Genomic DNA, 12,518 nt, shown 5'->3' on the forward strand with positions numbered 1-12,518 from the left:
TCATACTTATGAGTAATACTCAACTTTGTCAGGGCTAAAACGATATGCAGATTTTAGTAGAATTTATTACAAATTCACCTGAATCAAAGCAAACCGAAGTCAAACTAGCTGTGAAATTTCCCCCAGCACCTTCGTGCGTACTAAGCGCCTCTAACAAAAAATTATCATGTTTAGAGATTCATAGCCTTTTACACAGCTTTAAGACTCCACAACCATCTGCAAAAATTAATGTCAAAAATCAACAGTGAGACACTACTAAGTGGTGATTATTTGCTACTTCATAAATGCAACAACTAACAAGATGATTTGGTTTTTCTCACCCACCTACAACTCAGCCTGTTTGTGTCCCTCCCCCTGCCAGCTCCTGGATCCGCCTCTACTATGGTATACCTTGTGCAGATACGAGTGCTGTGTCTCGGGAAACCTCCAGGGTAATTTTTGGCGCTGGGACTAGTAACTTGAGTATGCTTGACTAGAGTTGTGCAATCACTGGGGTGCAGTAACCAGTTTCTGTAACCCATCTAGAGCCATCCCTTCTGTTCGATCGTCATCCATCCGTCTCGTAAACCTCTCAGCTTGATGAACGTAAAAAATTATGACAGCATTACAACGGCCCGCAGAGACGAACTTGATTCTGTCTTAGTACGTCCTTGCCTATTTTCAGCTTGCGAAGACTTGTTCCGTCCTCTTCGTATTTAATCATAGCAGCATTACATTCACGTAATTCTTCATAGACGGACTGATTTCCGTATTAGTACGTCCTTGCCCATTTGCAGCTTGCTAAGACGGTGCTACGTTCTCTCCGTATTTATCGTGATTTAAGCTGTGATAGTCATGATATCTAATTTTTATTGCAGTGGAATTTGGTATCAAGTTGAAAGAACCTTTCTGTTACTGTCACTATAGTATTTCAAACCAAAGATTTGTTTTGGAAGTCTTGGACTACATAAAGTCCAGTAGCTACTCTTATCAAGACCAACAAAATTTCATAACCCTTAGGTTAATAGAGAGTATTAATGCTGTGTAATAGCATGTGATTTATTCCTGCTCCCACCAGGATGGAAATTCCACTGACTAAATATTCGCAATGTCTCCCGTTACACCTTTGATGCAACTTCCACATGCACATGATCAGTGCTGGTCATAGTCTATTCCATTGATAATGTTGCTTTAGCTTCTCTCATTTTACATCTACAGGAGGAACTATTTTAAAGTCCAGATGCTTATAATCAACTAGGCCTTCCATTCACTTGATCAGCAGAATAATTATCATGATAATTATTCTGCTGATCAAGTGAATGGAAGGCCCAGTTGATCCTTTTTGCCAAGCCATTGATGCCCATAAGGTTATGTTCATCAGCAAAATGGCCCTTACTGAAGTATGAGAAATTATACTGAAAAGTGGTGGTTGAATGCAGAGGAAATCCTGGATCCCGGCTACATGATTCCTTATATATGTGCTGGCCTTGCTGACTGGATCAAGTCAATCAAAGCTTTCTACATCAAATTAAAGCCCTTCTTGTCCATAGTAGGATATTAAAAAAATAGAAACCTATACTCATAGGTGATTCTAAGGGGAACCCCTCTCCCACCCTGCTAAAAAATAAGTTTTGAAAAATCTTGGGAAACAGTTGCAGCAGAGATTGGCATTGTTAGTTTCAGCATTTTCCATGTTTTTAGCAGCAATTTTAGGCTACTTTTAAGTCTTTAAATTGCAAAAATCCTACAGCACAACCCCCAGGCCCCTACTGAAATTCTACTTTAAAGTTTATACTACAGCATTCATGCTGTGCCGCCCTGTATGCCAGCTCTAGAAATGCCACTGCCTATACTCAACCATAGATAATATGTACTACCTACATACAATGTTCATCTAAGTGCCTTGATGTATTATATTGTCCACATGATAATTATTAGTCCACTGTTTCTTTAGATCAATAGTATTAAACCTGTGTAGCTAACTCAGTATAGTATATAGTCCATTGATAGCTATACCAGTATTATATGGACATTATCCCTGATAGTTATAGTTGCTCTATCAAAATAGTAGTACTTGCTTTTTAATGTATCTTGTGTTGTTCACTCAGAAAACAATGATTAATTTCATAATATAAAATAGTGAGAGAGTGCATCCAACACCCACTGGGCGAAGTAAGTATCGACACTTTTTTCTATAGTGTGCAAGGGTTTCCTATGTTCAACACTACTCAACACCTATCAGCAGTTCACTATCACCAGTAAAAGTGTTTGTATGGGCTACATTGGTAGTAGGATATTCTCCGTTAGTACTATATGAACTCTTGATAAAAGCATATGAGAAGTTGCAGCTAAAGTACGACTGCCTTGTTGTGTCTGCTGATGGGGCACTGGAACTTGTAGTCTTGATTCAGGTCATAGCTACATTATAAATTTTCTCATTAGGTAAAAACTAGAAATCCAAGATTGGAAATTTTGGCAATAGTATTTTTAAGACATTGGTCCAAATTAAGAAAGTTATTGGTTGACATTTCACATTAATATCAAATATTTTTTTGTATTGGTCTCAATAGTATTGAATTCAAGACTAGAAAAATAATACATTGTTCCTGTGATTTATTACAGGCAGCCACAGAAAAGTTCTTTCAACTCACTACTGAGAATACTAATAATGATAATGCTTAGTCTACTGTGCTCAGTGTTTCAATTCTGCATTTTATTGATCGTCACATTCTGTTGTTGATATGGCTGCATATCTATTTCTCACACACTTTACAAATTTCCATAGTTTCATAACCTCCTTTTAACATAGGCCAGCTGATTTTCCTCTTTCTAATTACAACATCAGTTATAATAAAAATGAAACCATAATAGTGATTATCAGCTCATTCAGTAGAAACAACTATTACATAATGTAACAAGACTTGCCTTGTCATGTATTACTTGATTGGAAGCTTCTTTCTTGACATCAGGAGGTAAACCATTACTAAGAAAACAATCCTACAATTAATATTTCGTGACTATAATGACAGCGAAACCCACAATCAATCCTTTGTTATTTCGATCCACTGCTTTGATCACCATAGATCCCGCTCTTAAATTGCAAGGGAACATACACAGTAGTGTTGCACCGATAATCGGTTGAATTATCAGTAACAACCGATATTAGCTAATTTTACAAGTACCAGTATCAGCTACAAAGCGGAAATAATTTGCAGATTAACCGAAACCCACAATCAATCGTTAAATTGACAAGAATGAACAGGTGAAAGTAAAGAAGGTGGTGAATGTAGCAGTAGGTGGTTTGCTGTAACTGTTTTGTAATTGTTTTGGCTTGTTTGTTTGCACAAATATGGTTACAAGGCTATAGTAGGCTGTGTATATTTTTCGGCCACCCACGCAATTAGTAGATCGCTCTTCACAAAAAGGTCTGCAGTCCCACATTTTTTTAGTCCCACTAAAAACACTGTTTGATAAGCTGGCTTAGCTGCTTTATAACTACTTGGCTTCCTTCTCCATGAAAGGAGATAGTAGCAAACTGTATAAAACATCTAATCCAAAACAGCCAAGCTGTAAAAAAGTGTGCGGCCCTCAGAAAGGCTATGGTGAAAAAAGATGTGAAATCCAAGGTGGCGGCCAAGAAATGGCTGTGATGGTAGGTTAATGGTAAAAAATTTTAATAATGACAATTCAGGTAAATTTTGTGAAGCGGCACAAAAATTCACCAGAATTGTCGTTATTAAAATTTTTACCATTAACCTACCATCACAGCCATTTCTTGGCCGCCACCTTGGATTTCACATCTTTTTTCACCATAGCCTTTCTGAGGGCCGCACACTTTTTTACAGCTTGGCTGTTTTGGATTAGATTTCATTTCTTTTTGTATTTGTATACCCCAAAGCCGGCCTATGGCCAGCTTTGGGACTTTTTTAACCTATGTTTTTTTTCTTTACTACAGGAAGAAGAAAAGATGAAGTAGATGTACTTTAAATATTTCATCAGTAAATGTACAAATTATAAATATAATACATATGTGACCGGATTTGCGAAAAGGGGCCTTCCACACACATCCAATTTGCCAACTTTGACAATTGATAACTTCAGATTGGAAAGAGCTATTGCCTTGAAATTTGGGCAGTGGTGATTTCTTCTAGCTGATCTCTCTACATGGAGATTTGTTTGTAGCTGAACTACCTACAAGGTAACTTGTTCTAGCTGATCTCTCTACAGGGTGATTTGTTCGTAGCTGAATTCTGTACAGGTGATTTGTTTGCAGCTGAGCTCTTTACAAAATGGTTTCTTTGTAGCTGAACTCTCTACAAGGTAACTTCTTCTAACTGATCTTTTTACAGGGCAATTTGTTTGTGGCAGAATTTTATACAGGGTGATTTCTTTGCAGCTGAACTCTCTACATGGTGGTTTCTTTGTAGCTGAACTCTCTACAAGGTAACTTCTTCTAGCTGATCTCTCTACAGGGTGATTTGTTTGTAGCTGAACGATCTACAAAGTAACTTCTTCTAGTTGATCTCTCTACAGGGTGGTTTCTTTGTAGCTGAACTCTCTACAAGGTAACTTCTTCTAGCTGATCTCTCTACAGGGTGATTTGTTTGTAGCTGAACGATCTACAAGGTAACTTCTTCTAGCTGATCTCTCTACAGGGTGGTTTCTTTGTAGCTGAACTCTCTAAAAGGTAACTTCTTCTAACCGATCTTTCTACAGGTCAATTTGTTTGTGGCTGCATTTTCTACAGGGTGATTTCTTAACAGCTGAGCTCTCTACATGGTGGTTTCTTTGTAACTGAACTTTCTACAAGGTGACTTCTTCTAGCTGATCTAACACAGGGTGATTTGTTTGTAGCCCAACTCTCTTCAAGGTAACTTCCACTGCTTGAAGTTTATTAGTTTACTAGAGTGGTATATCCCCAGTATATGGAACAGTTAATTGTTTGTTATTTTAGTAGTTTTTCAGTAAACCCGCATTCACTGATGTTTTACTGAGAGTTTAAAACTTAGTAAAACAATTATGTTCCATATACTTAAAGTTACTGACATTTTACTATTGGTACAACTACAGTAAAGCAGCTTAACAAATTAGTAAACTAAGAACCTTCAAGCAGTGTTCTTCTAGCTGATCTCTCTACAGGAAGATTTGTTTGCAGCTGAACTCTCTACAGGTGATTTGTTTGAAGCTGAACTCTCTAAATGATGGTTTCTTTGTAGCTGAACTCTCTACAAGTTAACTTCTTCTAGCTGATCTCTCTATAGGGTGATTTGCTTGTAGCTGAACTATCTACAAGATAACTTCTTCTAGCTGATCTCTCTACATGGTGATTTGTTTGTAGCTGAATTCTGTATAGGTGATTTGTTTGTAGCTGAGCTCTTTAAATAATGGTTTCTTTGTAGCTGAACTCTCTCAAGGTAACTTCTTCTAGCTGATGTCTTTACAGGGTCACTAGTTTGTAGCTGAGCTCTCTACATGGTGGTTTCTTTGTAACTGAACTCTCTACAAGATGACCTCTTCTAGCTGATCTTTCTACAGGGTGATTTGTTTGAAGCTGAACTCTCTACAAGGTAACTTCTTCTAGCTGATCTCTCTACAGGGAGATTTGTTTGCAGCTGAACTCTCTACATGATGGTTTCTTTGTAGCTGAACTCTCTACAAGGTAACTTCTTCTAGCTAATCTCTCTACAGGGAGATTTGTTTGTAGCTGAACTCTCTGCATGATGGTTTCTTTGTAGCTGAACTCTCTGCAAGGTAACTTCTTCTATTGATCTCTCCACAGGGCGATTTGTTTGTAGCTGAACTCTCTACATGGTGGTTTCTTTGTAGCTGAACTCTACAAGGTGATTTTTTCTAGTTGAACTATCTCTTTCCATAGTTGCATGAACTCCCTACAAGGTAACTTCTTCTAGCTGATCTCTCTATAGGGTGACTTGTGTGTAGCTGATCTCTATACAGGTTTCTTATTTCTAGCTGATCTCTTGAATTCTCTTTAGTGTGACTGCTCTATTAGAGTATCTCGATCTCGCACTTGCTGCACCAAGTTGGATTTCGTGTTATAACTCCGTGGCTTTAAGCCTGATTCTTCTACACCATTGATGAGCCTTTCTAAGATGATTACTCCATCTGTACAACGATTTTCAAAGCATTACCCCAAGCGGTTTATCTGGTAGGCCTGGCAAGCAGTCGTTTTTTTATTAGCTAATCTCGATTGCGTAATTGTTACACAATGTTGGTTTTTTCGTTGTATCTTCCTGTTTTTTAGCTCGATTTCTTTCAAACCACAAAAGGTTTTAGGTTCAATAGTTAACCTATTCACCCACCGATTTTCAGCTTCCTCCCATACGCGGTTTACCCTGTTGGCGTGACAACATATTGGTGTTATTTTTCGTGAATAATCGCTCATAACTCTTTGCCTGTTTATCGTATTCCTGCCAAAGTTGGTACCGAGATGCGCCTTTATATCCCCCTTCTGTGCGCCAAATTTCAAGGCAATCGGATATGGCGTTCGAGTTTTATAGCAGTTTTTGCAAGTGTGCGATAAGAAAAAGAAAAATGGCGAAAGTGAACTGATGGCGAAAGTGAACTGATGATACGTAGAGGACAGATTGTTAGTAAAACCCCACCTGTAAACAGTTCTATGGATACTACTCAAGCAGTAGCAGACCAGCAGTATGCGTAGCCTAGGCTATTCAGTCCCGGCTGCCTCTAACGGATTTTCTGACCCTGACCTATTCTTTTCTGACCCTCCACATGACAAATCTAATCCAGTAGTTTCAACTTTTAAATCTTTAAAATGTTGGTATACAAATGCAGATTCTTTGTCCAATAAATTAGATGAGCTTAAAACCAGAATCTCGGTTGACAAACCTGATATTGTGGCTCTTGCAGAGATCAACCCGAAATTTGGTGAATCCAATACAGAACTTAGCATTCAAGGATATAACACTTTTTGTAATAATTTTCAACCTCACAAACGAGGAGTTTGTATTTTTGTTAACTCAAGTCTTCGTGCTTACAAGGATGATGCTTTGTGCTCTGTGGTATATTCCGAGTCAATTTGGTGTCGTATCCCCTTATCCGGTAATGACTGCTTACTCTTGGGTGTAATTTATCATTCCCCTAACAGTGACTCACTAAACTTTGACCACTTGTGCTCCTTGTTAACACAAGCTGTTGATACTGGTGTGTCTCATCTACTTATTGTCGGTGATTTTAACATGCCCTACATAAACTGGACATCTCTAACTGTCACACCTGCTAATACTCACAATGAGGCCTTTCTAAGCCTATTGGATGACCTATATCTTATCCAACATGTCACATTTCCCACTAGATTTAGAAGTAACCAAGTGCCTTCCTTGCTGGACCTTATATTAACCAACGATGAAAATACAGTGTCTAGTATGACCTCTTTATCGCCACTTGGAAAAAGTGATCATATTGTTATAGAGTTTGTCTTTTTGTGTTATTGCACAGTGGAATGCCATAGTGTATCTAAATACCTATATAACCGTGGAGATTATGTATCAATTACTAGAGATTTATTGAACACCAACTGGGAAGTACTCTTTGAAGGACTCAATACTGAGAAAATGTGGCTACTTTTCCACTCTAAACTGTTATTTCTTATTGACAAATATGTTCCTACTCAAACGTTTGAATCTAATTCTAAACCTAAGTGGCTAAATTCTTCTACTCTTAAAGCAATTAAACAGAAACATAAAGCATGGAACACCTATAAAGCCACTCACCATCATGTCGATTATCTTTCCTACACCACAAAGAGAAACATTGCCACTGCTACTGTTAAAAGGGCTAAATCCAATTTTGAACTTAAGCTTGTTGATAGTGTCAAAGAAAATCCATCTGTGTTCTGGAAATATGTTAGAGAGAATGCAAAAGTGCGCTGTGATATCATGTCCTTAAGGAAAGGGGATGGATCATTCACCTGTTCTGATCGTGAAACAGCTCAATGTTTAAATGATTTTTTCTCTAGTGTATTTACTATTGAGCCAGAAGCAGATCTGCCATCTTTACCAGATAAATCTATGGGCCACCACTTAGGCAATATTACCATCACACACTGTGATATATTAACTGAACTCAACCGGCTTAAGCCAAATAAATCTTGTGGCCCAGACAACTGTCACCCACGTGTGTTGAAAGAAATCAAAGATGGACTTATTTTACCCCTCTATCTCCTATTTAATAAATCGTTACAGGAGTCCTCTTTGCCTTCATGCTGGAAACTAGCAACAGTCACTGCCATTCATAAGAAAGGTGATACAAATCTTCCTAGCAATTATCCCCCAATCAGCCTTACTTCAATATTTTGCAGAATGCTTGAGTCAATTATTAAAAATAGGATAATGTCTTACTTCCAAGCAAATGACTTTTTTTGCAATGAGCAACATGGGTTTCGTAGCAGGAGATCTTGTGAGACGCAGCTATTGACTGTTATGGAACACTGGACTAGGTGTATCGATGATGGAACTAGTGTTGATGTTGTGTACCTAGATTTCCAAAAAGCTTTTGATAAGGTTCCCCACAGACGTTTGCTGACTAAGTTAGAAGCATATGGTGTTAATGGCTCGATACTTCATTGGATTAAAGCTTTTTTATCAAACAGGAAGCAACGAGTAGTTGTTCGTGGAGCACTCTCTGAGTGGTCTACTGTCACTAGTGGTGTCCCGCAGGGTAGTGTGCTTGGTCCCATCTTATTTATTATATATGTCAACGACCTACCTGACTGTATACAGAGCTATTTGGGTATCTTTGCTGACGACACAAAACTTTATCGCCCCATCTGCTCATCTGAAGATTCCTCCATTCTGCAAGAAGACATTGATGCCACTTTGCAATGGTGTGACACATGGCTATCCTTCCTTAACCTTCCTAAATGTCACTACAGCACAATTGGACATTCATCAAACACAGAGTATTATTTCTCATCCGAAAATGAAGCAAATATGATCTCCATGGTTGTGGAGGAAAAAGATCTGGGTGTAGTATTTGATAAAGATTTGAAGTTTACATCTCATGTTAATCAAATTGTAATGAAAGCTAACAGGGTATTGGGAATTATTAAACGTACCTTTGCCTCCAGGGATGCCAACACAATAAGATTATTATACGTTACTCTTGTTCGCCCAATTTTGGACTATGCGTCAACTGTCTGGAACCCTCATCTTATGAAAAACATTCGTAAATTAGAAGCAGTTCAAAGAAGAGCCACAAAACTTATATCCTCCTTCTATAATTTGACATACTCTGAAAGACTCCAAGAACTTAATCTACCCAGCTTACCTTACCGTCGAACCAGAATGGATCTGATTATGACTTACAAAATCCTGAACAATTTAGTATCTGTGGACAAAGACTATTTTTTTACTGTTAATACCAACCCCACCCGATCAAATGGACTCAAACTTTACAAAAATCGCTTTAACACTGCTATTAGAGGTCATAGTTTTTCACAGAGAATCGTCAATGATTGGAACACCTTACCCCACGAAATTGTATCTGCACCTAATGTACTGATCTTTAAGACTAAAGTAGATGTATTTTTATATGACCGCCGGTTTGATTTTATTTAGATGTATTGAGATTGGTTTTTATAAGACTTTGTCTTCCTTGTACCAATTAACAAATAATAATAATAATAAAAGAAGAAAAGAAAAAAAAAAACGAAGAAACTGAGCCAATTTTTGAAGTCGAATATCTCGGGAACGCGCAAAGCGATTTCGCTCAAATTTGGAATGTGGAGTGCTGCAGTTGGAGGGCATGTCCACAGCAAAAATCGTCTTGTTTCATCAAGGAAGCACAGAGCTACGGAGGTGCGAAAATTGCGTTTTCTTTCTTCCTGTCAATATACTCACGGGTGTTACGCGCCGGCTTCTTGGGCCGCACGACACACTACCGTGTGTCTTGATTCTAAAAGTCAGCATCCCACGCAATTAATTACATTGAATACATTATCATTACAAATGCAGTTTATTATTATTTATTATATTGTTTAATTAGCAGAACCCGCCTGGGGCATAAGTGCTAATGTACATTAAAATTAAAAGTGATTGTATAATAATTGTTTGAAGCTGTCAATGGTTTGTTGGTTGATGATGTCTTGTGGTAGTCCATTCCATTCTGGTATTGTTCTTGGAAAAAATGAGTATTTATAGTTGTCTATTGATGTTTGATAGTGTAGGAATTTTTGTTTATGATTAGATCTTGTAATGGTGACAGGTGATAATGTTGGTAAGTAGCTGTTAGGTATTTCGGTTAGGTTGTGGATAATCTTGTATAAAAGAGTTAATCTTGCACATTTTCTCCTTAATTGGAGTGGTGCCCATTCTAATGATGTTAGCATTTCAGTTATACTATCTCGCATATTCCTTCTCCGTGGTCGATTCAGGACAAATCTAGCTGCTTTATGTTGTATCATTTCTATTTTATTTATGTCCTTTAGGTGGTATGGGTCCCAAATTGCAGCAGCATATTCCAGCACAGGTAAGATAAATTGTTTATAGCTTAGTTATTTAAGTGCATGTGAACAGTTTCTTAAGTTACGCTGTAAAAAACCGATTAGTCTGGTTGCCTTGTTGCATACATGGTTAACTTGTGGTCCCCAAGAAAGATGGTGATCTATTATTATTCCAAGGTAAGAATGCTGTTCAACAACTTTGAGGGGGTTGTTTGACATTTGATAAAGTAATGTTGTTTTATGGTGGTGTTTGGATAACAGGAGAATGCAACACTTGTCAACATTAAATTTCATTTGCTATGTTTTAGCCCAAGTATTTAGTGTATTCAAGTCTTGTTGTAATAACTGATGATCATTAGGAGAATTTATTGGTCGATAGATAAGATAGTCATCAGCAAATAAATGAACAGTGCTCTGAATATTTGATATTAGATCATTAATATATAGTAGAAATAGTGTTGGTCCTAAAACTGTACCCTGAGGTACTCCAGAAGTAACTTTGCTTGGGGATGAGTATGTGCCCTCAATGACTACTTGCTGTGATCTGTTGCGTAGAAAAGATGTAATCCACTGAAGCGTTTTCCCTCGTATACCGTAATAGTCTAATTTCTTCACAAGCCTGGCATGTGGAACTTTATCAAATGCCTTTGAGAAGTCCAGAATTCCAATGTCTACTTGTAACCTGTTATTTAATGCACGAGCAAAATCATCAATTGTTAGCAGGAGTTGTGATTCGCAAGAGCGTCTAACTCTAAATCCATACTGGTTGTTACACAATATACTATTTGTTTCCAGGTGTTTCATGATCTGACTGACTAAAATATGTTCCAACATTTTGCAGATAACTGATGTTAAGGACACTGGACAATAGTTAGATGGATCATATCTTTTGCCTTTTTTAAATATTGGAGTTACAAATGCAGACTTCCACTCCTGTGGTATAGCGCCAGTAGTCAAAGATTGTTGAAATAGGTGTGTAAGCATTGGTGTTAACTGATATGCAAGTTCCTTAAGTATTCGAGCTGGAATGTTGTCTGGGCCCCCTGCTTTGTGTGGATCTGTCTGAGATAAGAGAGCAAAGACACCAGGTTCTGTGATGGTTATCTCTTCTATGGGTGGATGATATTGATTCAGGTAATGTAGGTAAGGAAGTTTGATCTTCTACTGTAAAGACTGATTGAAATGTATTATTGAGAATTTCAGCTTTACTGCTTGGTGTAGTAACTATTCTATCAGGGGTTTGTAGTACACTAATTTATTTTTGTACACATAAACTTCAGGTGATTTTCAAATAATCGGTATCGGCAAATGTGAAAAAATGCATATCGGTGCAACACTAATATACGGCAATAGTAAGCTATAACTTCATTTTAAAAAGTGTTCCGTTCCGTATTTCCGTGATTTAGCCCCTGATTCCGTTCCGTTCCGTCTATTAGATGCCAGCTAGTTTTGCCTCTTCAGTCCAAATTTGAACCTTCTCAGATACAGAATTTTGAATGTAGGATGAGGTACCTATTGCAGCACCAGGTAAAGGCGTCCATCACTGGTCACATTTACCCCAGAACCAGCAAAAAGTTGTTTGGCATCAGGAAGAAGATTCCCCTTAGTAACTACCCAGGTGTTTAAAACATCTACCAAATAGCCATAAGATGGACCAACTGAGCAAAGACGTTGCCATCACTGGTACAATCTTCCAAGCTTACCACAAGCGCAAGCATCATCGGCATACCAGATTTGTTTAATATCCCCTGGCAATCGCTTTAAGAGTGGGATTGTAGCAAGAGCATACATAGGCATAGCCAAAGGGTCACCCTGGGTGGTACCTTCTCCTGACATTAAAACATCACCAGAAATAAACAAACAAGCAGGAGAACGGTAAGTATTGATAAGGAGTGTGGCAAAAGGTGGGCACAACTGACGAATGTTGTGAAGGGCCACAATAAGTTTTAAGGAATTAAAAGCATTGCTAGCATCTACTAACAAAACTGCATCACAGTCACTAAGAGCAAAGTGGGAATGAACTGAGTGGATGGGAGCTTCCACACCGGCAAGATGCTCC

General features: G+C 38.0%; 1 protein-coding gene across 1 annotated transcript in view; it reads left to right on the forward strand.

Moving 5' to 3' along the window:
• LOC136246560 (interferon-induced very large GTPase 1-like) overlaps positions 1 to 12,518 on the forward strand; it is a 102,625-nt gene that overhangs the window by 14,255 nt on the left and 75,852 nt on the right. The gene's annotated exons all lie outside the window — the stretch shown is intronic.

The sequence above is a fragment of the Dysidea avara genome, chromosome 2, assembly GCF_963678975.1.
Source record: "Dysidea avara chromosome 2, odDysAvar1.4, whole genome shotgun sequence".
NCBI lineage: Eukaryota > Metazoa > Porifera > Demospongiae > Dictyoceratida > Dysideidae > Dysidea > Dysidea avara.